Source organism: Mus musculus, chromosome 2, assembly GCF_000001635.26.
Source record: "Mus musculus strain C57BL/6J chromosome 2, GRCm38.p6 C57BL/6J".
Taxonomy (NCBI): Eukaryota; Metazoa; Chordata; class Mammalia; order Rodentia; family Muridae; genus Mus; species Mus musculus.
In genome coordinates, this window is record NC_000068.7 from 146,753,329 (window position 1) to 146,779,374 (window position 26,046).

Genomic DNA, 26,046 nt, shown 5'->3' on the forward strand with positions numbered 1-26,046 from the left:
ATCCCATCCCATTCTTACTAGGAAAGTCAGCTTTGTCTTGTTTAGTTTTTCTTCAGAGCCCTTATAAACTCTTTCATTCCTTGAGGAACACTTTTTGGGGGCCCAATATAGGCCCAAGCCCTTGAATAACTCATGACTCTTAGCAGGGAGAGCATCCCAGTTTGTAATGCCAGAAGAGGTCATCTGGTCCCTGGGATGCCAAAATAATTCACAGAAAGAGGAAACCAGTTCGGCTAGGCAGCTTGTTGGAGAGGTTTTCTGTGTCAGCTTCTCATACCCTGGAGCCACAAGCTGATCACCACATTCACACTGCGTTTATGTGAGCCCCAGGGATCCAAACTCATTCTCACACTTGTGCTTCCAGGGCTTCTCCCAGCAATGCCTACAGACCCTTGTCCCTTATTGATGGGGTGTGTGTCCCGGAGACATTATCCCTACACTCCAAGATACCCATCTCCAGAGACTTAGCAAGCCCATTGGCATTCCTAGATACTGTCCACAGGAGACTGCAGGCAGGCTGAGGATGAGTAGTGAGATTCAGACCTCGGGACACGCATCTCTTTCCTGTCTCTTCAAACAGAACTTTTTCCACTGCCTCAAATTCCTTTTTCAGAAGTAGGCAAAGTGTGCATTCCTTTTTTTAAAAAACAGGATTCATTTATTAGCGTTTGCCACATATTACTTTGGAGTGTATTCCAGGAGTAACCTTAGGTTTGTCTAACAGGAAAGCACAGTGTGTCTTAGCTGATTACAATTCGAGCTGATCAAAAGGCTCAAAAGAGAAGGTGCTCACCTTCAGAAGACCCCTGGTGGCAGCACACTCATTAAGCAAACCTGATGGTGGGAACTCTTACCCTGCCCCCATCCCCAGCTGCTCCCCTTCTTTCCTCCCACAGCTCATTAGCACCTTACACAGAGGAGCAAAGCTGAGATCAGATCAACAGGAAGCCTATAAAAGCATAAAAACCTGACTCAGACCAGAATGAAGTTGAAACTAGTAACATAATATATTTTTTCAACACTTTTTTATTGTGATTAAAATATAGATATTTTGTCATTTTTAAGCATCAAGGGTACAGTTCAGTGACATTGACCAAACCCATACCGACGTATAATTACCACACCTGTCCATCTTCAAAACCTTTCCAGTGGTTTACAGAATTTGGGCTATCTCTGTGATTGGGGGGGGGGCAGTGAACTTTATTGATGGTATTCAAGAGAGTAGGGAGGGCTCCATAGGCCCCTCCTGTTATGGGGATCTGGGGTGGAAATTGTGAGGGAGATGTGTTGGGGCCGAGTTGGGATAGGGACTCCTCAGCAACTGAGGGCCTCTCTCTTGCTCTCAGTGTCCTTGCTGGGGTGGGTGGTCCAGGGTTTCTTACTCCTTGGAGACCATGAGGTCCACCACCCTGTTGCTGTAGCTGTATTCATTGTCATACCAGGAAGTGAGCTTGACAAAGTTGTCATTGAGAGCAATGCCAGCCCTGGCATCGAAGGTGGAAGAGTGGGAGTTGCTGTTGAAGTTGCAGGAGACAACCTGGTCCTCAGTGTAGCCCAAGATGCCCTTCAGTGGGCCCTCAGATGCCTGCTTCACCACCTTCTTGATGTCATCATACTTGGCAGGTTTCTCCAGGCAGCACGTCAGATCCACGATGGACACATTGGGGGTAGGAACACAGAAGGCCATGCCAGTGAGCTTCCCGTTCAGCTCTGGGATGACCTTGCCCACAGCTTTGGCAGCACCAGTGGATGCAGGGATGATGTTCTGGGCAGCCCCACGGCCATCACGCCACAGCTTTCCAGAGGGGCCATCTACAGTCTTCTGGGTGGCAGTGATGGCATGGACCGTGGTCATGAGCCCTTCCACGATGCCAAAGTTGTCATGGATGACCTTGGCCAGGGGGGGCTAAGCAGTTGGTGGTGCAGGATGCATTGCTGACAATCTTGAGTGAGTTGTCATATTTCTTGTGGTTCACACCATCACAAACATGGGGGCATCAGCAGAAGGGGCAGAGATGATGACCCTTTTGGGTCCACCCTTCAAGTGGGCCCCGGCCTTCTCCATGGTGGTGAAGACACCAGTAGACTCCACGACATACTCAGCACTGGCCTCACCCCATTTGATGTTAGCGGGGTCTCACTCCTGGAAGATGGTGAAGGGCTTCCAGTTGATGACAAGCTTCCCATTCTCGGCCTTGACTGTGCCATTGAATTTGCCGTGGGTGGAGTCATACTGGAACATGTAGACCATGTAGTTGAGGTCAATGAAGGGGTTGTTGATGGCAACAACCTCCACTTTGCCATGTGGAGAGCAGAAGGCAGCCCTGGTGACCAGGCACCCAATACGGCCAAATCTGCTCACACCGACCCTCACCATTTTGTCTACGGGACGAGGCTGGTACTGAACAAGAAGATGCGGCTGTCTCTGGAACAGGGAGGAGCAGAGACTATCTGTGAATTTTAATTTATCATTCTGCCCCTATTTTCCAGTTTTTCAGGAATTCCAAAGTTAGCTAGATTAAATAAAATGTTGTTTCTTGCAGTTAACACCTGTGTGTTGCTTTTAGCATTTTTTTATAGAGAGTCTAAAAAGCAACAATGCTGTATCATTAGACACTGCCCTAAGTACTTATTAATCATTGTTGCCAGTCAGAGCATTTAGAGCAACCTGGAGACACACATCTTTGAGGGCATTTCCAGAGAGGTTTAACTGAGGAGATAAGATCCACCCGGGCTGGGCGTGGTGGCGCATGCCTTTAATCCCAGCACTCTGGAGGCAGAGGCAGGCAAATTTCTGAGTTCGAGGCCAGCCTGGTCTACAAAGTGAGTTCCAGGACAGCCAGAGCTATACAGAGAAACCCTGTCTTGAAAAGAAAAAAAAAAAAAAAAGGAAGGAAGGAAGGAAGGAAGGAAGGAAGGAAGGAAGGAAGGAAGGAAGGAAGGAAGGAAGGAAGGAAAAAGGAAAAGGAAAAGGAAAAAAAGACCCACCCAGAATGTGAGAGATATCAACCCAAGGGCTCCTGTTCTCAGTCAGCTCTGAGTTGGTCGAGAGATCCTACCTAAGACATTAACCCATAGGCACCTGTTCTAAAAAGAGATTTGGGGAAAGCAATGTGACCATCAGCATTTATCCCTTTCTGCTTCCTGATTGTGGGAGCAATGTGGCCAGTTCAATCAAGTGCCCTGTCAGTCCAAAGTAAGTCTTTCATTCTAATCAAGTTGTTTTTAATCAAGTATTTGTTACTATGATAAGCAAAGTACATAATATTAATCTATGCTAATAATTTCTTTTAAAATATGTCATGTGCATTTCTTCTTTTTTATTAAACGTGTTCCTTCTTGTGCATGGTGACTAGTTCCAAAAACCCCTTAGATACAAAAATTCATAAATATTCAAATGTATTGAATAAAAGGCTATATACTATTTATATATAGCTTATACACACATTCTCCTATATAACTTAAATCACACCTAGACTATTTATAATACCCAATACAGTACAAGTATTATTTAAGTAGGCATTATACTGCATTATTTAGGTGATAATGGGAATAAAAAGATCTGAGCATGTTTGGGACAGGCACAGTCATCACAGACCTAAATACATAGTACCTGACCATTAGTTGGTTGAATATGAAGATCTGTAGGGCACAGAGATACAGAAGAGCTGGCATGAAATACTGTCAATAGTGAATCCCTGTGTGTCTTACCCTAGAACTCTAGCACTCAGGCATGGATCTGGAGTCAGCTGAATACCTATGACACTCTTGTATTCAAGGTCATCCCTCTGGTGAAGACACTGCTTAATGCGGACACCATGTGTGTCTCTAGGGACATTTTCCATTGTCTTGTGGCATTCTCCTCTCCGTTAGAATAAGGACTGTGTATTCTCCAGTGCTTCTTTAGGAGAAATGAATGTCCTGGAAATTCTCAGGCATGGACATGGTAGAGTTAAGAAGTCCTCATGGTAAGAAAAGAGAAATTGGGCTTGTGTGGTGATCAGTGTTTCCATCAACTCGATGCAAGCTAAGGTTATCTGGTAAGAGGAAACTTCAATGGAGAAATTATCTCCTTGAGAATGGCTTGTGAGAAAGTCTATGTGACATTTTCTTGATTAATTATTGATGTAGGGGGGCCAGCCCACTGTGGAAGGTGCGACCTCTGGGCAGGTAGTCTCGGACTTTATAAGAAAGCATATTGAGCAAGCCAGTGATCAATAATCCTCCATGGTCTTGGCTTCAGTTCTTGCCTGTAGGTTCCTGCCTTGAACTCCTGCCCTGTGTGATGGCCATAAATTCTAAGCTGAAAAAAACCTTTTCCTTTCCACTATGCTTTTGGTCATGGTGTTTTATCACAACAATAGGAAACAAATTAGGACAGCTATTGGTGAAAACACTCATGGGTGTTGAATTCTGCTATTGGCTAACTTGGGATACTGCCAAGGAAAATGTTGGGGAAACAGCTAAAAAGAGAGCTAGTATCTAATAGAGAGGACTCTTTCTCCATTACCCAGACAGGAGCTTCACATGTGCTGAGGTCAGAGGTAAGCTATTTCATTGGCAAGTTGTGTGTCCATAGATTTCTAAATTTATTTCCTATATTCCTATACACTCAGATTTTAGCTCTTACCCTGACATGCCATTTCCTTCCCACCAATCTTTCTTTCATGCATAAAATATTAGTAGAACTGTATTGGTCATCATCTGTACCTCATTAATTCATTTGCCTACAGTTGTCTACATGTCGATCTTTGATTTGATCATTGATTCCGAACAGTAGAAATAAACAAGCAATTCCCCGAGGTGGGGGCAAGGCACTGACATTTTTTGGCTGATTGGATTTCCTGTGACCCATGATACTTTGATATCACACGGGACTGCACTTTTACAGTGCAGGCCAGATTGGGGTTAGCATTATTCCATGATTTGGTGATGATAAAGTTTTAATATTTTATATAGTTTCTATTTGTTACAAATATCTGATATCATTTTTTGATGGTTCTGCTAATCACTAGCAAATGACTATTTCTTTTTTTTCCATTTTTTATTAGGTATTTAACTCATTTACATTTCCAATGCTATACCAAAAGTCCCCCATATCCACCCACCCCCACTCCCCTACCCACCCACTCTCCCTTTTTGGCCCTGGTGTTCCCCTGTACTGGGGCATATAAAGTTTGCAAGTCCAATGGGCCTCTCTTTCCAGTGATGGCCGACTAGGCCATCTTTTGATATATATGCAGCTAGAGTCAAGAGCTCCGGGGTACTGGTTAGTTCATAATGTTGTTCCACCTATAGGGTTGCAGATCCCTTTAGCTCCTTGGCTACTTTCTCTAGCTCCTCCATTGGGAGCCCTATGATCCATCCATTAGCTGACTGTGAGCATCCACTTCTGTGTTTGCTAGGCCCCGGCATAGTCTCACAAGAGACAGCTACATCTGGGTCCTTTCAATAAAATCTTGCTAGTGTATGCAATGGTGTCAGTGTTTGGATGCTGATTATGGGGTGGATCCCTGGATATGGCAGTCTCTACATGGTCCATCCTTTCATAATTATACCTTTAGGATGGTGTTTTCTGCAACCTACTCATGTGAACCGTAAGATAGAAAATGAGAACAGCCTAAGATGCTCTGAATCATAGAATATCAAGCAAGGATATACTTGATTTACCTCTTGGTTTGTGCTTTTGAAATATACAAATTATTTTTTTACTGTCATCTCATCAAAACTGAAGATTCTAATTTCTATCTATTGAATATAAACTTGCCTCTTTGGTTCACTTTTTGTTTAAGATTTATTTATTTCATGTTATGTGAGTATACTGTCTCTGTCTTCAGACACACAGATGAGGGCATTGGATCCCATTACAGATGGTTGAGAGCCACCATGTGGTTGCTGGGAATTGAATTCAGGACCTCTGGAAGATTCAGGACCTCTTAACTGCTAAGCCATCTTTCCAGCCCTCTTTGGTTCACTTTTAATCAGCAAAATCCAACAGTAGTTTCTCTGAGTTACTTCAGACTTCGGTCATAGTTGTTAAAGTTTCCTAAATTAAGATACCTTGTAAGATATTTCTCTAACAAAATATCTGACTCTGGGTAATTAATAAAGAAAAGAAGCTGGGCATGGTGGCGCATGCCTTTAATCCCAGCACTTGGGAGGCAGAGGCAGGCAGATTTCTGAGTTCCAGGCCAGCCTGATCTACAGAGTGAGTTCCAGGACAGCCAGGGCTATACAGAGAAACCCTGTCTCGAAAAACCAAAAGAGAGAGAGAGAGAGAGAGAGAGAGAGAGAGAGAGAGAGAGAGAGAGAGAGAGAGAGAGAGATTTATTTAGCTTATAATTTTGGGAAATGAAAGTAAAAAATCATGTAGACCTATCTATTTAACCCCTAGTAAGTTTTCCCATCTGTCCCTGGCTCACCTTCTCACTACATAAAAACATGGTGGGAACATGGAAAGGCAATTTGGAACAAAAGGTAAACACATTTGAGTGGTCTCACTTTATAAGAAACTATTGTTTCAAGAATTAACCGGGGTCCCGAGAAAACTAAATTAGCCCCTTTGAGAGGCAGAACCACCCTCTGTGACCCAACCATGCACCGCTATTCCTACCACCTCTTAGTACAATTTTATGAGGATCAGGCTTCTAGCTAAGGGACCTTCAGGAACAGATTTAAGCCAAAGCACCTGACTAGCCATCTATGCTCTCGTTATGTTAACTGTCAAGCACAAAGATAGTTGTCACAGTCTGCAGCTACAGAGAAGTGCAGACTGCAGATGGTGAGGTGAAGCCCTTGTGGGAGGAACCACTAGTGAATGGGATGCTTGCCTGACCAGTTTTGAAATGGTCCATTCTTCCATTTTAATCTCATTCATTATTGAATAATTAATAATGATTTATATGACATTGACATTTTTCCCCCAGAAATCTTGACTAACTCTTTGACAAGAGATTAATAAAGAGTGGGATTTCAGATGTCAAGTTTTTATGAACAAGTGTCCAAGGCCGTCTCTGGATGGGTATTCTTGGCTGCATTCATCACGCTCTCCAGAGACTGAAAAGCAATTGTTTAGCTGGGTAGAGAGAGCCACGCTGAATTAAATTGACCTGCATGATACAGAACGTAACACTGAGCACATTTTACTAAGGGGTCTTTGAAAGACATCTATTTTATTGTAGCTGAGCGTGGAAATTATTATAAGGAAGTGATTATCTGCCTAATAATTTAAAATGCATGCATGATGTCAGCATCTAAAATTAAGACAGACTAGGGGACCAAGATGCTTGGTCTTAAATAAAAAGCTAAGTGCATCTTTAATTCTTTCTCTGCTTTTTTTTTCTTTTAGAAACATGAATTTTACTGTTGTCAAAAGCCAATTCTTATGCATACTTCCTGAAAAAGAGAAAAAAATTCCATATATACTAAAAGATGCTGACAGCCTCACTTAATTCAGATACATATATGCCTATGAGCACTTTTGTTCCAGATATAATTGTTACTCTGCAGGGGAATTGGTGTGCTTCTTCAGGGTTGGTGGAGTTTTAAAGCTTGTCTTCAATTTCAAATAACTTTATTAGAAACCCTGGAGATAAGAGTGGACATAGCAAGGAAAGGCGACTGTTAGGATGTGAAAACCCAGTGAAACTTCGATTCGCTAGAATCCTTGTGTTGTAGGCTTCTGGCTACAGCTGTTAACTCAGATAGAGTCGAACTCCTTCACCTTTGGGATAGCATATGGACAAGTTGTGTGTTTGAAAACCAGTTCCAGCCTGCAAGGCCCACACTGGGTTGCTCATGAGACCCTCTGGACGCTTGTAAAGCATTGCCTTTCCTCTGCAAAGGCTTCCCCCACAGACTGCTGCCAAGGTCAGTGTTCTCTAAGAAAGGCAGCAATATTTTTCCCCTCCTCTTCAAAGGACCTTTACATACTAACTCGCTGCCACCTGATGTGCATGTAAATTATTCATCAGTGACTCAAATGGTGTTTTGCCACAAACCGTCTGAGCCCCCTCTATGACCAGGGGTGGGTAGAAAGGGAAGAGATTGGGGGCGTGTTGAGGGATTGCATCTCTTAGCATCAAACCAAGACAAACAGGGATGGGACAAAAGTAGTTGAACTTCTCCCCTGAATGAGAAACTCCACGGATGATTTCCAGACCCCCATCACGGCCCTCAGTGGTCTGGAAGCATGGATGACTCCGGCGGCGTCAACAAACCGTTCTCTCTTCCTGAGGATAAATGAGCCTTGGCTTGTAGAATGGAACAAAAGTTGATGCAGAGGGAACGCTGGGAAGCACAAGCAGGAAGGGGTTCCACCTCTCCCAGCTTGGGAATGATGTCTCCCCACAGGCAGCTGATTGTGTCTGGCTTCCCATCTTTAGAATGCTCGCAGTTTAAGGACCAAGGACAGTGGCTTCTCTCTCATAATGGCAGTCTAAAACCACTTGGCATTAAGTATAAATAATAAGCTTTTTAAAAGAACGTGTCAAAATAATTACATTTTTATTGTGTTGCTTTCTTCCACATCACAGAAGCAGGCACGTCCTCATGCCTTGAATAGATGAAAAGATGGCTTTCTTTCTGTGAGGCCTCCTCTGAGGTACCATACCCAAGGGTAAGAAGGCATCCTGTGCCTGTCATGGCTGACAGAGAAGCAAGACATTTCAGGAGCTAAGTCTACCTGAAGTTTGGCTTTGCTGGTGTCATCTCTTTCATAAGAAAATTCTTTACCCTGCAAAGGTCTTTGATGCCAGATGAGCTGCCAATATGTTTGGCACTTCCTCACACTTTCTTGACACTTTACTAGAGGCAAAGTTCTCTGACACATTGATTGTCTAACACACAGATTAAGATTTTAAACAGGATTATGGGCCAACAAAATGGCTCAGCAGCTAAGGGCATTGCAGCACAAATTCTCATAACCCAAGTTCAAACCTCAAATCGACTCCCAAAAGCTGTCTTCTGACCTCCACATTCATAACTGGCATGAGCACACTGGTACTCACCCACACATACCACGTGCACACACATCGTAGGAACACATGCACACACATTATAGGAACATATATGATAAGAGATAAAGTAAAGTTTAAAAGAAAAACAAGGGACTGAGTTGTGAGTACCTGGAATTTAGATTTCATCATTTTATAAAGAATTCTGTTCAAATCCATTTGAAATCCATTTTAAGGATTTCACAATAAAACCCATTAATGTTTTTCAATGGCACATTAAAAATTCAACAGCTCGGTCCTCCACATGGCCTGTTTCCATGCCAGTTACCTGGATGTCTCAGTCTAAAATTGATACCATGAGTGGCTTGAAGTATGTTTCATTTTCATCAAATGTTTATACCTAGTGAGATAGTTAGGGAACACATTTCATTTCTCATATCCTGGATGGCCTGATGTACAAGCCACCTCATCTCGATAGAACAGGGAAATCATTTTAATTTGGTAAAGTGGGGACAGATTATTGAAACCATGCTCCTGTTTACTAATAGCATGCTAGCAATAAATAGCATTCATGTCCCAGAAAGCAAAAATTGCTGACCTGAGGGGAAACAAACCACACACACACACACACACACACACACACACACACACACACACACACACACACACACACTTCTTTTTTCCTTATCTTGAGTGAGTAGAAAAAGAGCCACTTCTAGGAATGTGAGCAGAGCCGGTGAACATGGATTTCAGGATGTACGGCTGACTGGGGTTTCTCTTAAGGCCACTGTGGTTCCTTGCCATGGAAGGATTCCATCCCATTCTTCCCTCATCCTCCTGTGCACGTTCAAGCCACAGCATCTAGAATCCAAAAGTTTGCAACTGCTCAGTCCTTATTTGCTTCAAAATCATGTGCAGATGTCTCCCAGATGTGCACTGTCCCTGTAGCCCTGCTCTACATAGTCTGGGAGCTGATTTTGTGGGCAGTGCCTGGTATTTCTAGATTGGCTGGAAAACCCTCACTGGTAAGGCTGCACAATCAAGGAGTCCTTAGCACCTTAGGGTGATGCATTTTCTGCCACAGGAGGGATTGCCGAGAATACTTGGAACACCATGGTTTATCCTGCCACCAGCCTCCGGAAGACGGTTTCAAAACACATCTTACAGAGTGGCTTGCAGGAAGTGATCACATCTGAATATCCGAGTGTTCCTCCTGTTATATCTAAGGGGTGGGGGAGTGAAGGAGGCGGCTGTTGTTTCTGTTGCAGGGAGTAGTCCCCTGCCTTGGGTTCACAGATGCGACAGAGCTGTCTTGGATGTTCAGACACCAACCCGCGCACACTCAGCGGGTAGAGCTTTGTGGCCCAGGCCTCCTGGGAGGAGGCAGCAAACCTTCAGATCCCAGCACAGCCCCTCAGCAACCCTCTACCCACAAACTTCTCCTAATTAAGCCAGCCGGTCTAATTATGGGGTGTTCCATCAAATATGTCTCCAGATGCTTCCGATGCAGCTTGCGGGATCTGGTCAAAGCTGGTGAGGCTTCTGATCAAGGATGCTGGCCGGCCCTGCAAGCTCAGCGCACATTCTCCTCTCGCCTGGACGCGCTTGTCTCCCAAGTACTGCGCAATCTGGCCTTGCTCATTTGCTTCGTTGCCTGTCGAAAGCATAGAACGTAATTACTAAAGTTAAGAAAACATCTCTGTAATTAGCTAGGCAACTCTAAGCACAAGAAATGGAAATTAGTCACAGTATCATAAATTAGTTTGTGCATACATTACATTCAAGGATCACCCTTGGGGCTCAGTGTTTGCAGTCTTTGGCGGCAACCCCCTGTATCTCAATAAAGCTTTCTTTCCCTGGTGAGTATGTCACAGGAAAGGGAATTTCACTTGAATTTCAACTCTCTCTCTCTCTCTCTCTCTCTCTCTCTCTCTCTCTCTCTCTCTCTCTCTCTCTCTCTCTCTGCCATCAGAACAAAATTTAATATTCAGGGTAGAGAAAACAGAAGAGTAAATAGTTTTCTTGTTGATTTTATCTTCCTTTGTTGGGCTCTATTAACTTACAGCCATCAGAGTGTCTCTAAGCAGACGGCTCATCAACTGTATTGTTTCAGTTATTAGGAGCGGTAGTTATAAACTCCTTAAATAACCCTGATTTTCAACTATTTTTGCAGTCCCTTCTCTTGCTAGCAAAAGCCAGGAAATTGGACTCAGGCACACACAACACAATATTTGCATCAAAATAATACAGCGGGCAACAGCAAGCCACAATCACATCACTCAGAAGGAAGGAACAGAATACAAATTAAAGGGAGAATGTAAATTTTTTGCCATTAAGCTTCAATGACCATTTGAAATGGTGCAAGGCACAAAGGTTCTTGATGAGCGTCATCTAGTTTGATTATTCATACTTGTGTTTCTGCTTGAATTAAGGCAGGAGTGCTACAGCCTGTTAAGGGAAAATATTTGAATTGTAGTGAACTCTCACCTTGCCTCGCATCCATTTACTTTTCAAATGAATACTAGATAAGTTAGTGCATTTTCTAATCGGCCTGTTTTCCAGTGAGTGCCGTCATTACATACCAATTTCCTTTAGAAGTGCTTGCTAAGAAACATTAACTACTTACAAATAAGGAGCTGTCTGTCACAGGCTGCAGCCTCGAGCTCACGGGCTCTTCTGCTATGGTAGCTGCTAGCTGAGAGTCCAAATTCACCTGGCCTGTCTTGGCTTCAAGGCCTTCCCTACTTCCTGAGTTAGTCCTTGAGCAGTAGAGGCAGGAACTTGGCTGTGTGCCACCTTTCCAGAGCCAGGCGTCTGCCTGCTGCAGTTGTAGGTCAAGCCATCATGCCACACACTGACCGTTTTGCTCTGCGGGTGGGTCCACCCTAGGTTCTAATCCTAAATGCTGAGGTTGACCTGGCAGGCAGGATGCATTTGGATGCAGACTTTGGAGACAGGTATCATTAGTATGCCACTCATTTCTGGATACAGGCTCTGCAGTCAGTCGGTGAATCTGTTCAACGTGAAGAAAATGGAAGAGATAGAATTTGAAGGTTGTTGCTGAGGAGGAGACGTCTCGCCTAAGAAATGCGTTTTAGAAACACATTTGGCACGTAGTCAGAAACTCCCAGAATGGTGGAGGCGCTAGAACATTGCTATGCCCCGAAGAGACATCGACTGAGAAAATATGTGTGCTTGATCAGGGAGCTAATGGGTTGATCATTAATCCTCAGAGCCTGTATTCGGCACCACCACCGGGAACTTCTTGGGGTCTCTTCATTATTGAACATTACTGCCACGTGCTTGCAAAAATGTGTCAGTTGTTGTTCTTTATGTGTAGGAGTGTGTGTAGAGGGGATGGAGTTCCGGGCTTTGCATGTGCTAAGGCAGGATCTCACACACCTTCAGTCCAGGTAGAGAGAAGAAAACTGCCTGGGCAACTCCCCTTGCTCGCTCTCGAGGTGAGTGGAGGGAGATAGAGTGCTGATGTGGTTATCATCCCAATGCTACTCAGATTTTTTTTTAAATAGAAAGAGATTTGAAAAGATTATAATCACAAAGCCAGTTAATCCCATGACTAAATTCAAATGTCAAATGAAATATGGGCAAAGTTGGAAATGAAGGGAGATACTAAGCAGGGATCATGAGCACTGGATAGGAAGGTCGCAGAACAAACCCATGTGAAGTCAGGGATTTATTACTAACACATGTGCACACGTGCACACACACAATGTAAAGAGGTCTCTAAAAAGTCAATAGAGTTGTTCAGCTAATTATGAACCATATATACATATATATATGTATATATGGAGAGAGAGAGATTTAGAAATATATAAAAAGCTACCTGGAAAGATTGGAATGTCCAAAGCCAATTTTTACACCTCCTTTTTTAACATTTTCATTCATATTTCAAATTCTGGCAACTTGTTTTATGGCTTACAACTCTTTAATATCGCACATACTTTAAAGCTTCAAAGAAATAATTTTTTGTGCAAAAGAGCACAGGCCTTTCCCCCTTTCTGTTTCTTTGAAGACTGCGTAATGTGACTGAAAAGCTGCATAGAAGATGCCAGTGCCCAGCAGACATGGCTGAGGGACGTGCTAAGGATCCGACCTTTCCCCTGCTCCCATTCTGCCCCTTGTGTAGTGACTCCAGACATTCCCAGATGAATGTCTTGTGTGACTTCTTTGGCCAATGGCTATCTCAGAAGCAGCACAAGCAGAGACTTGAAAAGCAGTCCTTGCTGGCCTCATGCTGTGCCCGCAAGTAAACAAACTCTAGATAGCCTGCTGAAGCAAGGGATGCTGGGGGAAAAACTGACATTCTTCCAGACTGCCATATTTGTGAATAAAGCCATTTTCTATGCAGTCACCACACATCTCGCGAATGTCTACTAGCAAGGGTCTATTAGGGGTCAGCCTGGCCCAAAAGAACCACTCAGACAATGCCAGCATCAGGAGCCAGGCACCTACCGAGTCACAGTGAGTCTTCTTTCTTAAAAATTATATTTTCCAAGGAGCTGAAGGGGTTTACAGCCCCACAGAAGGAACAACAATATGAATTAGCCAGTACCCTCAGAGCTCCCTGGGACTAAACCACCAATCAAAGAGTATACATGGTGGGATTTATGGCTCTAGCTGCATATGTAGCAGAGAACGGCCTAGTCGGTCATCAGTGGGAGGAGAGGCCCTTGGTCCTGTGACGGTTCTATGCCCCAGTATAGGGGAATGCCAGGGCGCGGAAGTGGGAGTGGGTGGGTTGGGGAGCAGGGGGAGGGGATAGGGGATTTTCAGAGGGGAAACTAGGAAAGGGGATAACATTTGAAATGTAAATAAAGAAAATATCTAATAAAAATTTTTTTAATTATCTTTTGTTATTAAGCCACAAGTGTTCATATTGCTAAACAATCCCAAAGCATAGTTGTCAACTGGCATGTTAGAGATGCTCCTGAGTCTTGGTGTCCTGTGTGGCTCTCTTCATGCTCCTGGTTGTCCATCTCGCCATGTAACAAGCTGACCATGCTACAAGCCTGCCATGTTAACAAGCTGGCCCCTTGTCAGGTACACAACTCAATTAGAAACGACACTTCTCGTTGTTTTGACAGCTGAACACGTGAGAGTGTGCTTGTGCACACACATGAGTGTAGCATGTGACTTCAGGGCCCTGGCAACATCCCCTGGAATTTCTTGCAACTTTTATGTGCATGCTGTTACTCCCAACAGTCAGCCTCTACCCCTCTTTGTCCAAAGACAGGCAAACCTTGAGTATCAGAGAAGCTCTGCTGGAGATCATGAAGAAAGAGAGTGTGCCTGGGGTATCTCATTCGTGAGAGATGAGCAGACAATGTGTGAAAACTCCATGCCTGTCTCTGAGCACGACAACTTTGGGGCATGACCCTGACTCCAAAGCCCCTGGAGTATTGAACCAGAATTGGCCTCTGTATCTTTTCTGGACATCATATCTTTACTTAGCTTCTTATTGGTCCATTTCCCCTCTCCTTACTGAGTTTCCTAGAAACCAATTTTATTTATTAGTTTATTGAATTTTTTTTTGTTACAGCACTGAGGGTTGAAAACTGATTCTCCTGCATCCACAGCAAATAATCTAACACTGAGTTGGACCTGAAGCCTACTACAATCACTTCTTAACTAAATTTCTTACACTAAAGTTCAGAATCTCTTTTGGGGAGATCAAATACAATCTAAAACTTTTCTCCTCTAGCCCCAAATTCCCTCCTTTCCCTGAGTGAAGCTTGTAGCTGCTCAGAAACTCCATTAATGCCATGGCATCCCGTGAGCTTCATTCTATGAGAAGACGCTTCATGTTCACGACTCTCCTGCCTACCTGTATCCATACTGATACATCACTAGGTATCCTACACCTGCTTTTTCTCATGTCTGATGTGACAGAATAGACAGGCTGTTTCCTTATGTGTTTGCATCTATTCCTCTTTCCCCAAAGTAGAGTCCCTTCTTCAGAAGAAACTGCTCTAATATAATCACGAAGGTCTGGTTGATTGACAATACTAATCTATCCCTACTTATTCCAGCCACGGTTGACTGGCCATCGAGAGGCAAGTGATTGTAGTGATTGAAATCCTGCTCTGGAATTTTCAGAGCTGAAAGTACAAAAGATGGGTGGTTAGATCAGGGATCTCTCAACAACTATGAGCCCTTCCAGATTTGGGGGGGGGGAAGGGGGAGGGAGGGAGGGAGGGGGAGGGAGGGAGGGAGGGAGAGGGAGAATACTTCATGGGCCTTCACCATTGCCTAATATATCACTATGATGCTTTTGGTCCTGAGTCATTTTGAAGTATGTCTCTCTTAGTTGTGTGCCAATAGATCTCTGACTAGCACTTCCTGATGCCTGCTTTTTCACTCATGGTCCTTCTGTGAAGTCTAGTTGCTGATCCCAGAGACTAGAGCTAGACTGACTGATCACTGTGTATGACATTTCCTCTCATGAGTTCCTGATGTGTGTTCCTCAATTTATTTATGTAGTGTGGTGCTCAGAAATCAAAACCATGGAATCCACTGAGCAGCAAAGAAATGCCCCAGCTCCATAAACCAAGCTCTTAATTTCATGGACTTCAGTATCCTATCTCTTCTTCCCCTGCCTTCTCATTTTGAAACCAAAATACCCTCTCTGAGGCTAACAGCAAGGGAGGACAGCTAAGCCACTATCAAACCAAAATAAAGTCACGAGGACTCTGATTACTTACAAACAAGCTGGGAAGTTCTAATTTTCTCTTGGCTCACTCATTTGAATATTGTGGCTTCATGTTCTGCCTCTCCTCTCCAGATGTCAGGGCACCACCTATACAGCATTTTGGAAGGGACAGGACAGAATAATTTCAGAATGGGTGGGGTTCCCAGTCTGCCCCTCCTTCTGGGGCATCTGACCCTGCTGCCCTCAAGGCTAGAGTGGGAAAGCAAAGTGCCTGACAAATTATTTTGTCATCATTTTAGACAAAGACCTTCCATATTGATCTTTAATGAAGCAGCTCTCTGAGTAGATCTTAGCTTGTTAGTGTATCTTATTTAGGGGTTGGTTTGAACACATACACTTCATTCAGAGTGAACAAAGGTATATAGTTTTGGGCAAAGGGTCATTGGCTGAAGGCTAAGGCTACTGAGATACCTCATTAGCACGGAGAGGCGTTCCAGATGTTGGGTATGTGGCTGATTTCTTGTGGCCTTCCAGTTGGAGATCAGTCTGTGCCCTGAAGCACAGGGAAGGAGCTAGCTGAAGGTGTCAAGTTCTGAGATTTCTGGGATTCGAACTTGCTCTATCCTGCCAGTTCCTTTGGTGACACGGTCCACAAGCCCTACAGAATATGTGTGTGCTTAATCAATTCATCACAGAGAATCTTGTCATGTAGCATGGTGGCTCAACAATCTAACTTTTTTCTAAACAGCTGTGGTGCTTCTATAACAAACACATACATAGGTTCCTCATTAGAATGCTTGTCCAGCATACACAAAACCCTGGATTCTATCTCCTACACTGCACAAAACAAGGCATAATAGCATATGCCTGCAATCTGAGTACTTAGGATATAGAAATAGGAGAATGAGAAATTCAAGGTCATCTTTATCCACATAGCCAACTCAAGGAAAGCCCAGTCCAACCAAATGAAACCCTGTTGAGAGAGAGAGGGAGTGGGAGAGACTCAGTCAATGTTTTAGTGTTGTGAAAATACACCATGATTACAGCAACTCTTATTAAAGAAAACATTTAATTGGGCTTTACTTACATTTAGGGGTTTAGTCCGTTATTCCATTATCATCATAGTGGGAAGCATGGCAGCATGCAGGCAGACCTGGTGCTGGAGAAGTAGCTTGAGAGTTCTACATCCGGATGTGCAAGCGGGAAGAGAGAGACATTGGCTTGGTTTGAACATTTTTAAACCCCAAAACCCACCACCAGTAACACACTTCCTCCAACAAGGCCACACCTACTCCAACAAGGAGTCCTAATCCCTGTTAAATAGCACCAGTCCCTAATCACCAAGCATTCAAATCTATGAGCCTGTGGGGGCCATTCTTATTCAAACCAATACACACACAGAGGAAGAAGGAGGGAGGGAGGGAGGGAGGGAAGGAGGGAGGGAGGGAGGGAGGGAGGGAGGGAGGGAGGAGGGGAGGGAGGGAGGAGAGAGGGAGGGAGGGGGAGAGGGAGGGAGGAGGGGAGGGAGGGAGGGAGGGGGTGGGGGGAGGGGGAGAGGGAGAGGGAGGGGGAGAGGGAGAGGGAAAGGGAGGGGGACAGGGAGAGGGAGAGGGAGAGGGAGAGGGAGAGGGAGAGGGGGAGGGAGAGGGAGAGGGAGAGGGAGAGGGAGAGGGAGAGGGAGAGGGAGAGCTTCAAATAACCCAATCCAAAAATTGTCAAAGTTCTTGAACTGATAATTTTCTAGAGAAGATATACAAACAGGCACAGAAGAGTATGCTGAATATCACTAATTCTTATATGGATATGGGGAAATGGAAACCCTTGCATCCTATTGGTCAGATCTAAAATGACACACTACTGTGTAAAGAAGTACAAGTGGTTCCTTGAAAAACATCATTAAAAATAGAACTACCACATAACCTACCAACTTTACTCTGGTACATATACTGGCAACCACTGAGACTAGGATGTGAATGAGGTATCTGTATATGTGTTCATTACAGCATTGTTCTCAGTAACTTAAAAGTGACAGCAGCCCAGATGCCAAACAACAGATGAACATGTGAAGAAAATATGGTACATATATATAAAATGCCCTTTAAAAGACACACTGACACGTGAGACCACCCGTAGAGTCTATGCTTAAACAGACAAGTACCATGAGAACACTCTCGTACGAGGCCTCTAGAACAGTCAGATTCGGAGAGAAGGGAGGTAGTAGTTATTGCCAGGGGCAAGAGGAAGGGAGAATGAGGAGCTGTTTCATGGGTATAGGGGTTCAGTTTGCAAGAGGAAAGAGCTATGGAGACAGATGGCGTTAATGGCTGCGTGACATTAGTAAGACACTTCAGAGCACTGAACTGCATTCTTAAGATAGACAAGGTGACTGACTTTTTTGTGTCTATTTTTACCACAATAAAATAGAAACTGAAGAATGAAAATAGCAACAAAAATTCATTGTGGAGCCTGGAAGAGCCTCTAAGACCTGGCTTTCATGGTGCCTGAGAGTTTAAGCTGTGAGCTCTCTTGCTCTGTCATCTGTATTGCCAACTATTCACTCACGGGCGTCCCTATTCACCCCATTTCCAAAACAGACTCTCTGTACTGCCGTCTCCAGAACCTTCCACCTACCTCAACTTCCACACAGGTATTATCTTGATTTGTTTTCAGTTACAGAAATTGGCTTTTTGGGTTGGTGGCCAGCGATGACAGAAGGGTACAGAGTACAACAGGCAGCCTATACTCCATACTGAACTGGGGACCTCAGCAACAGACACAAGTTGGCCTGAGCATCACCTGCAGAAGTATCTACCGTAAGCATCCATCTGTCATGTGTTTCTAAAGACTCCTAGCTACCTTTCCAATCTCACAATGATCCAGCACTCTCCTCATGGATCCTGCTGTTAGTGGCATTAAATGTGACCTCTCCTCACTCTCAACCACTGTAGCATTCATTCTGAGTTGCCAACAGTTCTGGCCACGTCTTGCCTGGTGACATGTGCACCAGTGTCTATATAACCCAGCTTACCTCTGCAACCTTGGGCAACTTACATCACCTCTCTCAACCTGAAATCTTACATCTTTAAAATGGGAAACAGTTGGCATTACCTCATAAACCTGCTCCCAACTGATTATCTGTGAGCTGCTTTGTAAAGTATCTCACAAACAGCCACTACACAATTGTTATGGATGATAGTGGATCCCCCTGCCCTTAACTCTCTGTGGTTTTGATCTTGGAATCTGGCAATACCTTAGGACATATCATAAGCCTTCAGAAAAGCAGAAATAAACAATAAATTAAAAGTAACCAATATTTATTGCTGTGGCCTTTCCCTTGGTGACATCTTGGAGGCCAGGCGGTGTTCTCCATCAGAGAGGCAGACCCCACCCATGCCCCAAGCTTAGTGACTGATTTTCATCCTCAACTAAATCACCAATTCAAGTCTCCTTGTCCTAGGGTTTGTTTTTACACATTAACTTGGGTTTTAAAATGTTCCAGTAACAACTATTTTGTGAATGAAGGTGGAGGCTTTGGAGTCCAAAGTCATTTCTAGATGTTTCTCAGTAGCCATCCACCTTGTTTTATGAGACAGGATTTGTCTAGAGCTCCGTGATTAGAGTCAAGCTGGCTGTCCACTGAGCCCCAGTGATCTACCTATCTTTGCCTCTTGTGCTCTGGGGTTGTAGGCAAGAATGTATGATTAAGTCCAGCCTTTTATGTGTACATAGCAATCTCCCCAATTCTCCACTAACAATTCTTTTATTCAGCTGATATTAGTATTTCACATATATAACCTCAGCTCTTGGGAGGCTGAGGCAGAGGGTTGCTGTGTATTACGTGCCAGCCAGAGCTTTAGAATTCCAGGCCAGCTTTGGCTCCAAAGTGAGAGAGCAAAACAGAGCAAACCTTTCTGAGACAGATTCAAACGTATCCTGATCCCACCTCAAACTCTGTATGTGGCCAAGGATGACCTTGAATTTTGTATCCTCTTGTCTCTACTTCTCAAATACTGAGATTATAGGTATATGCCACTGTATCAAGCTTTTGGCAGTGCTGGAACTGAACTCAGAGTTTTGTACATGCTAGGCAAGCACTGTATCAACTGAGTGAACTACACACACACAAACACCACACACACACACCGACATACACACTGAGAACCTTTCAGTCAGTGTTTTGATGTTGGTCACTGACACTTTTAGTGTCTCAGAAGGATCTCAGAATTCCTAGATGACATTTCAGACCCAGAAGAACTGAATCGACACACACCCAGAGGTAATATTTCAAAGTGCTCTCATGGGATGGAGAGATGCCTCAGTAGTTAAGAGAGCATATGCTATCCTTGCGTATGACCCAAGTGCAGTCAATCTCCTCACACAAGTTCAGCAGCTTACAAACACCTGTAGCCCCAGGAAACCCAATGCTCTCTCTCTGTGGCACCCATGTGTGTAAACCCACTAATGTATAATCAAAATTATAATGGTACCAAATCAAAGAGACATTGTGATATCATTAACCTCTTGATGGGTGATTTTTCTGCTGGATAGAGATAGCTTTTTCCAGGTTCATAACTCAGAGTCCTAGGGTCTCTGTTGTTCTTTGGATACTTTTCCTCTTTATCATTTAACCCCATCCCCCCCCCCCAAATTACCTGTACGTGTTTAGGCCAATGTAAGACCAGGGAACAAGAGGCTGCACTCATTATTGCCATCATTTCTCTATTTTTAGGGTCATCATCCCTACCCGGCCCATCTCAAAATTCTAGGCAGGAATAATTTTGTTATATTTGGGGACTTAAAGAGTTAACTACTGTGAGACATATTTATTGTGCCAGAGTGACATTCAGCACTCCAGAGATCTGCTCTAGCAAAGCAGATTCCAGTTATGATGGAGTCCTGGGCAGCCAGCATCCACCCTCACTCATATCCACAAGACAAACGTCCAGTAGAAGTGGATTCATCATCCTTCTGACAGAACGCTGCTTGGTACTGCCAGGCAGTTGTGGTAAAGGCCTTTAATCCCAGCACTCGAGAGGCAGAGGCAGGTGGATGGACCTCTGAGTTTGAGCCTAGCCTGGTCTATAGAGTGAGTTCCAGGATAGACAGGGCTATACACGAAAACCTGTCTCAAAAAGAGAGGGGAGGGGAGGGGAGGGGAGGGGAGGGGAGGGAAGAGGAAAGCTGCTTGGTGTGATTCAGTAGAGACCCTGTTTTGTTGCATGTTCAGTGAGTAGCTCAAAGCCTGTCATCCTATAATTCTAGGAAAACCAGCTCAAGATATTTCTGCTGGAAGGAAAGGCTTGGCCATCCCATGTTTCCCAAGAGCCTCTGATTTACCAATCTTCAAGATTCAAACATTGCACTTCTGATTAGGTAAAACCTACCAACTGCTCTTTGGCCAGTTTACTTATGACTGTTAACTCGAGCACAGCGGAAAGTCTCTCTGGAATGTAGACACTTTACCCAATGGTGAATAAACTTGAAATGGAGCAGTGGCTATGGGGAGAGTGAATACATAATTAAAATTACTACATCTAAAAGCCTTCACTCAATTATTTGTTCTTTCCAAGACCTGATCATCTTTTTAATTTGAAGAGGCAGATTTTTTGTTGTTAGCTGTAAGAGCCAGCTTCCCAGAGCTATGCTATGAACATTAGTAGTGGTGTTTAATTATAGTAAGTTAAATTTAAATTTCATTTTGGAAACGATGTGTGTTTGTTATGTATGTACATATATATAAAATATATTGTGACACATAATATAATGTATATGTAGTTTGGGTTCAAGAAAAAGCTGCAAAGTTGAACATCACAGTCTAGAGTCCTATGAAAAATCTCTCTCTTCTGACCCACCCTGACTCTTTCTAGTTTAATTTTTGTCAGGGCAAGGCTGGGAGATGACAATTAACCCATTGTGCTCTCCTGAAGTGTTTTCTGAAATTTGCTTTGCTTTCTAACAGGACCACTGTTCCTACTCAATAACAAACTTTCCCCTTCCATTAAGCCCAGATTATAACTTGGGAGGGGAGTTAAGCCATTGTATTAGCCAGGCTCTATCCTCTCCTTCACCCTCTGACCCAAATGTTGGATTAACGAGGACATATGGCCTGATCCTGCTGATAAAGCCTTTGGGGTCAGGCTTGGAGGCCAAACTGGCACCTCTCCATGGTGGTCCCATTGTTCAGCCTCAGGAGCTAGAAGGCAATTGTGAATCCACCCTTATGCTGCAGCCTGTGGGCCATGATGGGCTGAAGGAAAAGTCAGAGAGAGAAGAGCTTGTCATGTCTGCAGGGTCATGAAGCCAAATAGCACGAGCTTTGGTGCAGAGAAGAGAAAGGAGAATATAAAGGAAAAGAGAAAGTCACCCTATCCTACAGCCGGTCAAATAGAGAGATGTCAGCAGAGTCCCTCACCACACACTATCACCCCTCTAAGGTTATGATCCATCCACAGCACAGGGGCCTGCTTCCCAGACTCTTCCAGCCTGAAGCAACAGCCTCTGAATGAGTGTAAAGAAAGTAGAAGACATACCTGGCTTTTTCCAAATCCCAGAGCATTAGAACAACAGCCAGGTAACGCCTACTTCCCACCATGATGGAGAAATACCACATGAACACTTCCACTGTAGACCATTAGTAAACTGGACAAAACTGTTCCTACATGTTGGGATGGAGGCTCTTAAGAGAGGGAACTACACAGACAGACTCTATGTCCTGCCTGTCTACCTAAAAAATCTTTTAAAATTGCAGTGTGGAGAGGTGGAGATCAAACACACTATGGTACACTGAAGTGAGGAGTCATAGATCAAAGTTTGGGTCTGGTTGGCTGTAATACTAGGGGCAGGATGCTAAAGATGAAGAAGGTATGAGAAAGAGCTCTGCTCATCTGTATAAAGTCCATGTTAAAGTTTTGCCTAAATATAGCAAGCAGGCAGCAGGAAGAGATAGTGAGCCACTTAGCTTGGCTTGAGGATCAAAAACCTCAAAGCCTGACCCCAGTGACATACTTTCTCCAAAAAGGCCATACCTATTCTAACAAGGCTACACCTCCTAGTAATGCCACTCATTATGAGCCTATGGGGGCTAGGTTCATTCAAACCACCAAAGGGACTGACTATATATATCACATATAAATATAAATACATATTTATATTTATGAGATTTGTTCTAAAGAATTGACTCATTGACTTATGGTGACTGGCAATCCCAACATCAGCAGAGAGAATCAGCAATCTAGAGATCTGTGAGAGTCAAAGGTTTAGTTACAGCCTAGACCCATAGATCTCAACCTCAGGAGAGCTGATGATGCAGCCCCAGGCCTAAGCAAAACAGGCCCAAGACCCTGTAAAGAACTAATGCTTCTTTTTTGGACAAGAAGAATTCTCTTGCTCAGGGAAGAACAACATTTTATCCTATTCGATATTTCAGTGGTTTGGAAGGGGCCTGCCTACATTAGGTAGGCTAACACTTTATACCTGATTTAAATGCTTACTTCATGCAAGGTACCCAAGGTCCAGAAACACTCTAGAGTCCTTTAAATAAGATTGGCTCCATAGGCTCATATATTTGAATGTTTGGGAAGTATCTTTAGGAGGTGTGGCCTTGTTGGACTAGGTGTGGTCCTGTTGGAGGAAGTGTGTTATGGGGGTGGGTTTTGGAGTTTCAGAAGCTCAAACCAGGTCCCTTTTCTCTTGCTGCTGCCTGCCAAACCAAATGCCGAACTCTCTCAGCACCTCTTCAGCACCAAGTCTAGCTGTGCACCACTATGTTTCTCACTATGTTTCATGATGATAATTGACTAAACCTCTGAAACTGTATGCCGTCCCCAAATAAATGTTGTTCCTTTATAAGAGTTGTTGAAGTCATGGCATCTCTTCACAGCCATAGGACTCTAGCTAAGACACACCTACAATAGGAATGGGCCAGATATCTGAGCACCCTTTGGTCATTCAGGGTGGCCAGCACACTGGGTTTATAGGTAGCAATAGTTGTAAACTTTATCTAGTGGGTCTCCAGTCCAGAGGATGCTCATCCACCATCCATGATTTTCGAGAAGAGTGACAAATTAAAACAAAATAACTGTGTCTACAGTGCAGCTTCCTCACTACCCTGCTGCTGGTGAGGGTGTATTATCATCGTGAATGAAAAAAAGAAAGAAAAGAAGAACAAAATCAGAATGATGAAGGGTGGCAGGGAGGGAGAGAGAGAGAGAAAGCTGCACAGCAACAGCCCTGGCTTATAGAAGTGCTATGTATAGGATTTCCTTCAAGGATGTCTTCTCTAATAATGTGTTTTGACGGGTTTGAAATTGGCCTGATGTAGGCCAATAACAAGGGGAGAGTCGGGTGTACATAGCAGAAAATCTATGCTCTCTAGACACTTGCTTCCAGCAGGAGAATCCCAGATATTGACCTTCAATTCAGCTGCCGCCTGACTGATGCTGAGATAAGGAGAGCTAATCTGTCCACCCTCCAAGGTCCTTTCAGCCCCACTACTTCAGGTGATTGCTTCAGCCATGAAGTCACTAAATGGACCTGTATTTACTCAAGCCAGAGTAACAGACCCAGGACCGAGTGTGACCTCTTTGAGACTTCATTCCCTCTTATACCAACTTCCTCAAAGATGCCTGAAATTCCCCTACTAGAGATTTGAGAATGCAAATGACCCTAGAACAATTACTGACTTGCAGTTCATAATTTTGAGCTTTAGAAATCTGTGTGGTCCAGGCAAGATTCAGGAATGCCTGCTCCCCTGGCCTCTATGCTATCTTAATAACACTTAAACACGTGCGCTGTTTAACTGAAGTACAATGGTTATCACTGAATTATCAACTTGACCAGATCTAGAATCACCTAGGAGGTAATCTTCTGGCATGCCTGTAAGGAATTATCCAGAGTTGGTTAACTGAATTATGGAGACCTTTTCTAAGAGTGGGTAGCTCTAGTCCCTAGGTTGGGTCCTTAACTAGAAATTATCAGCATAGTTGTTGGTCTGGGTTATAGCAAAATTAATGCAATGGTCATTGTAGCATATAATCACCCTCCTTAGGAGCAACCACTAGATGAAGCATAAAAGAAAGGAAAAACAGTAGCTTAAAAGGATTTTTACATTTTTTTTTCTTGTCAAAGTCTATCCTGGAGATTGTCCAAGGTATTAATTTCCACTTGCTTCTACTGAGTACAGTTCTGAGCTTCTGAGAGGCTGGTATGGGAGGGTCTGGGTGAAACTAGAGAATATATTCTAAGCAAGCAGGGGGACTTTCAAGTACTTGGCTTCTTCATCTTAAGAAAGTAAGGATTTAAAGATAATAGATAGTAGGTATGATGATCAACTAAACCAAAATTTAAGCCTTGAAATCCAGATGTGAGCCAGTATGATTTATTTCGTCCAGCTCTAGCTGTGTAGTACAGAGGTGTGTGTGTGTGTGTGTGTGTGTGTGTGTGTGTGTGTGTGTGTGTGTGTGTGTGTGTGTGTTAGAGAGAGAGAGAGGTGGGGGAGACAGAGACACAGAGATGGAGAGTCAGAGACAGAGAGTCAGAGACAGAGAGACAGAGAGATTCTCATGTTGAGTATAATCTAGAAAGATAGAAAAGTTTACAAAGATTTAAAAACTAAGTCTGAAATATAACCCAAAAGCATATTGAGAGCCAAATTCATACTGGAGTTGGATCAGAATTGTTTTCCATTTCTAACTAAGACAAAACCATTTAAGAATAAAATCCAAACCAAAAGCACATGGAGAACCAAATTCATATTGGAGCCAGAATTGATCTTTTTTTCCTTTCTAACTAAGACAAAAACATTTAAAAACAAAATCTTGGGTAGAATTCTCAGGGAAGGTTATAGATGCAACCAAACGTAATTTTTACATCTCAAATTCTAAATTGGGATCTGTAGCATAAGTTGTATTCTAGATGTTATTTGAATGTCAGTGAAGCCACATACTTGGGAGAAAGGTGATCTTCCAAAAGTTTAAGGGTTTTTCTTTTTTTTTTTTTTTTTTTTTGCTTCTTCTTCATCCTGAAACATTTTTTCTTGATAAGGATGATTTCTGCCTTATGTGACCATGATTTCAAATATGACTTTTCTGAACTTCATAGCCTTATTTTGAAGGAAAGCATTTTAAGAGCAAGGGATAAAATTCAATTAACTGAGATGACAGGAAATAATCTACTAAGTGAGTAGATCAGGCCATGGGAAGCTTTTATACCTTTCAGGAAGGAAATAGTCTATTTCGTGCCTTGTTATCTATTGACGCAGGAGTTTATTTCTCTTGAAGCTGTTACAGATCTACCTAATGAGGCCTAAACACCAGTGCCAAGCAATTAGAGTTTTTATTGTATCACTGATTTCCTTCATTTCTGGAGCTGCTGATAGTCATTAGCCAACACTCTCTCATCTAAGAATGCACAAGCATTCGCTCT

At 43.5% G+C, this 26,046-nt stretch overlaps 1 long non-coding RNA gene and 1 pseudogene across 1 annotated transcript; one reads left to right on the forward strand and one right to left on the reverse strand.

The window, feature by feature from the left end:
* Gm14111 (predicted gene 14111) lies at positions 1,187-2,395 on the reverse strand (annotated as a pseudogene).
* On the forward strand, positions 13,304-20,955 carry Gm35433. Its single transcript, XR_375066.2, has 3 exons — positions 13,304-13,436; positions 18,295-18,437; positions 20,887-20,955. It is a non-coding gene; the product is annotated as a predicted gene, 35433 (long non-coding RNA).
* Positions 20,956-26,046: the final 5,091 nt, after the last annotated feature.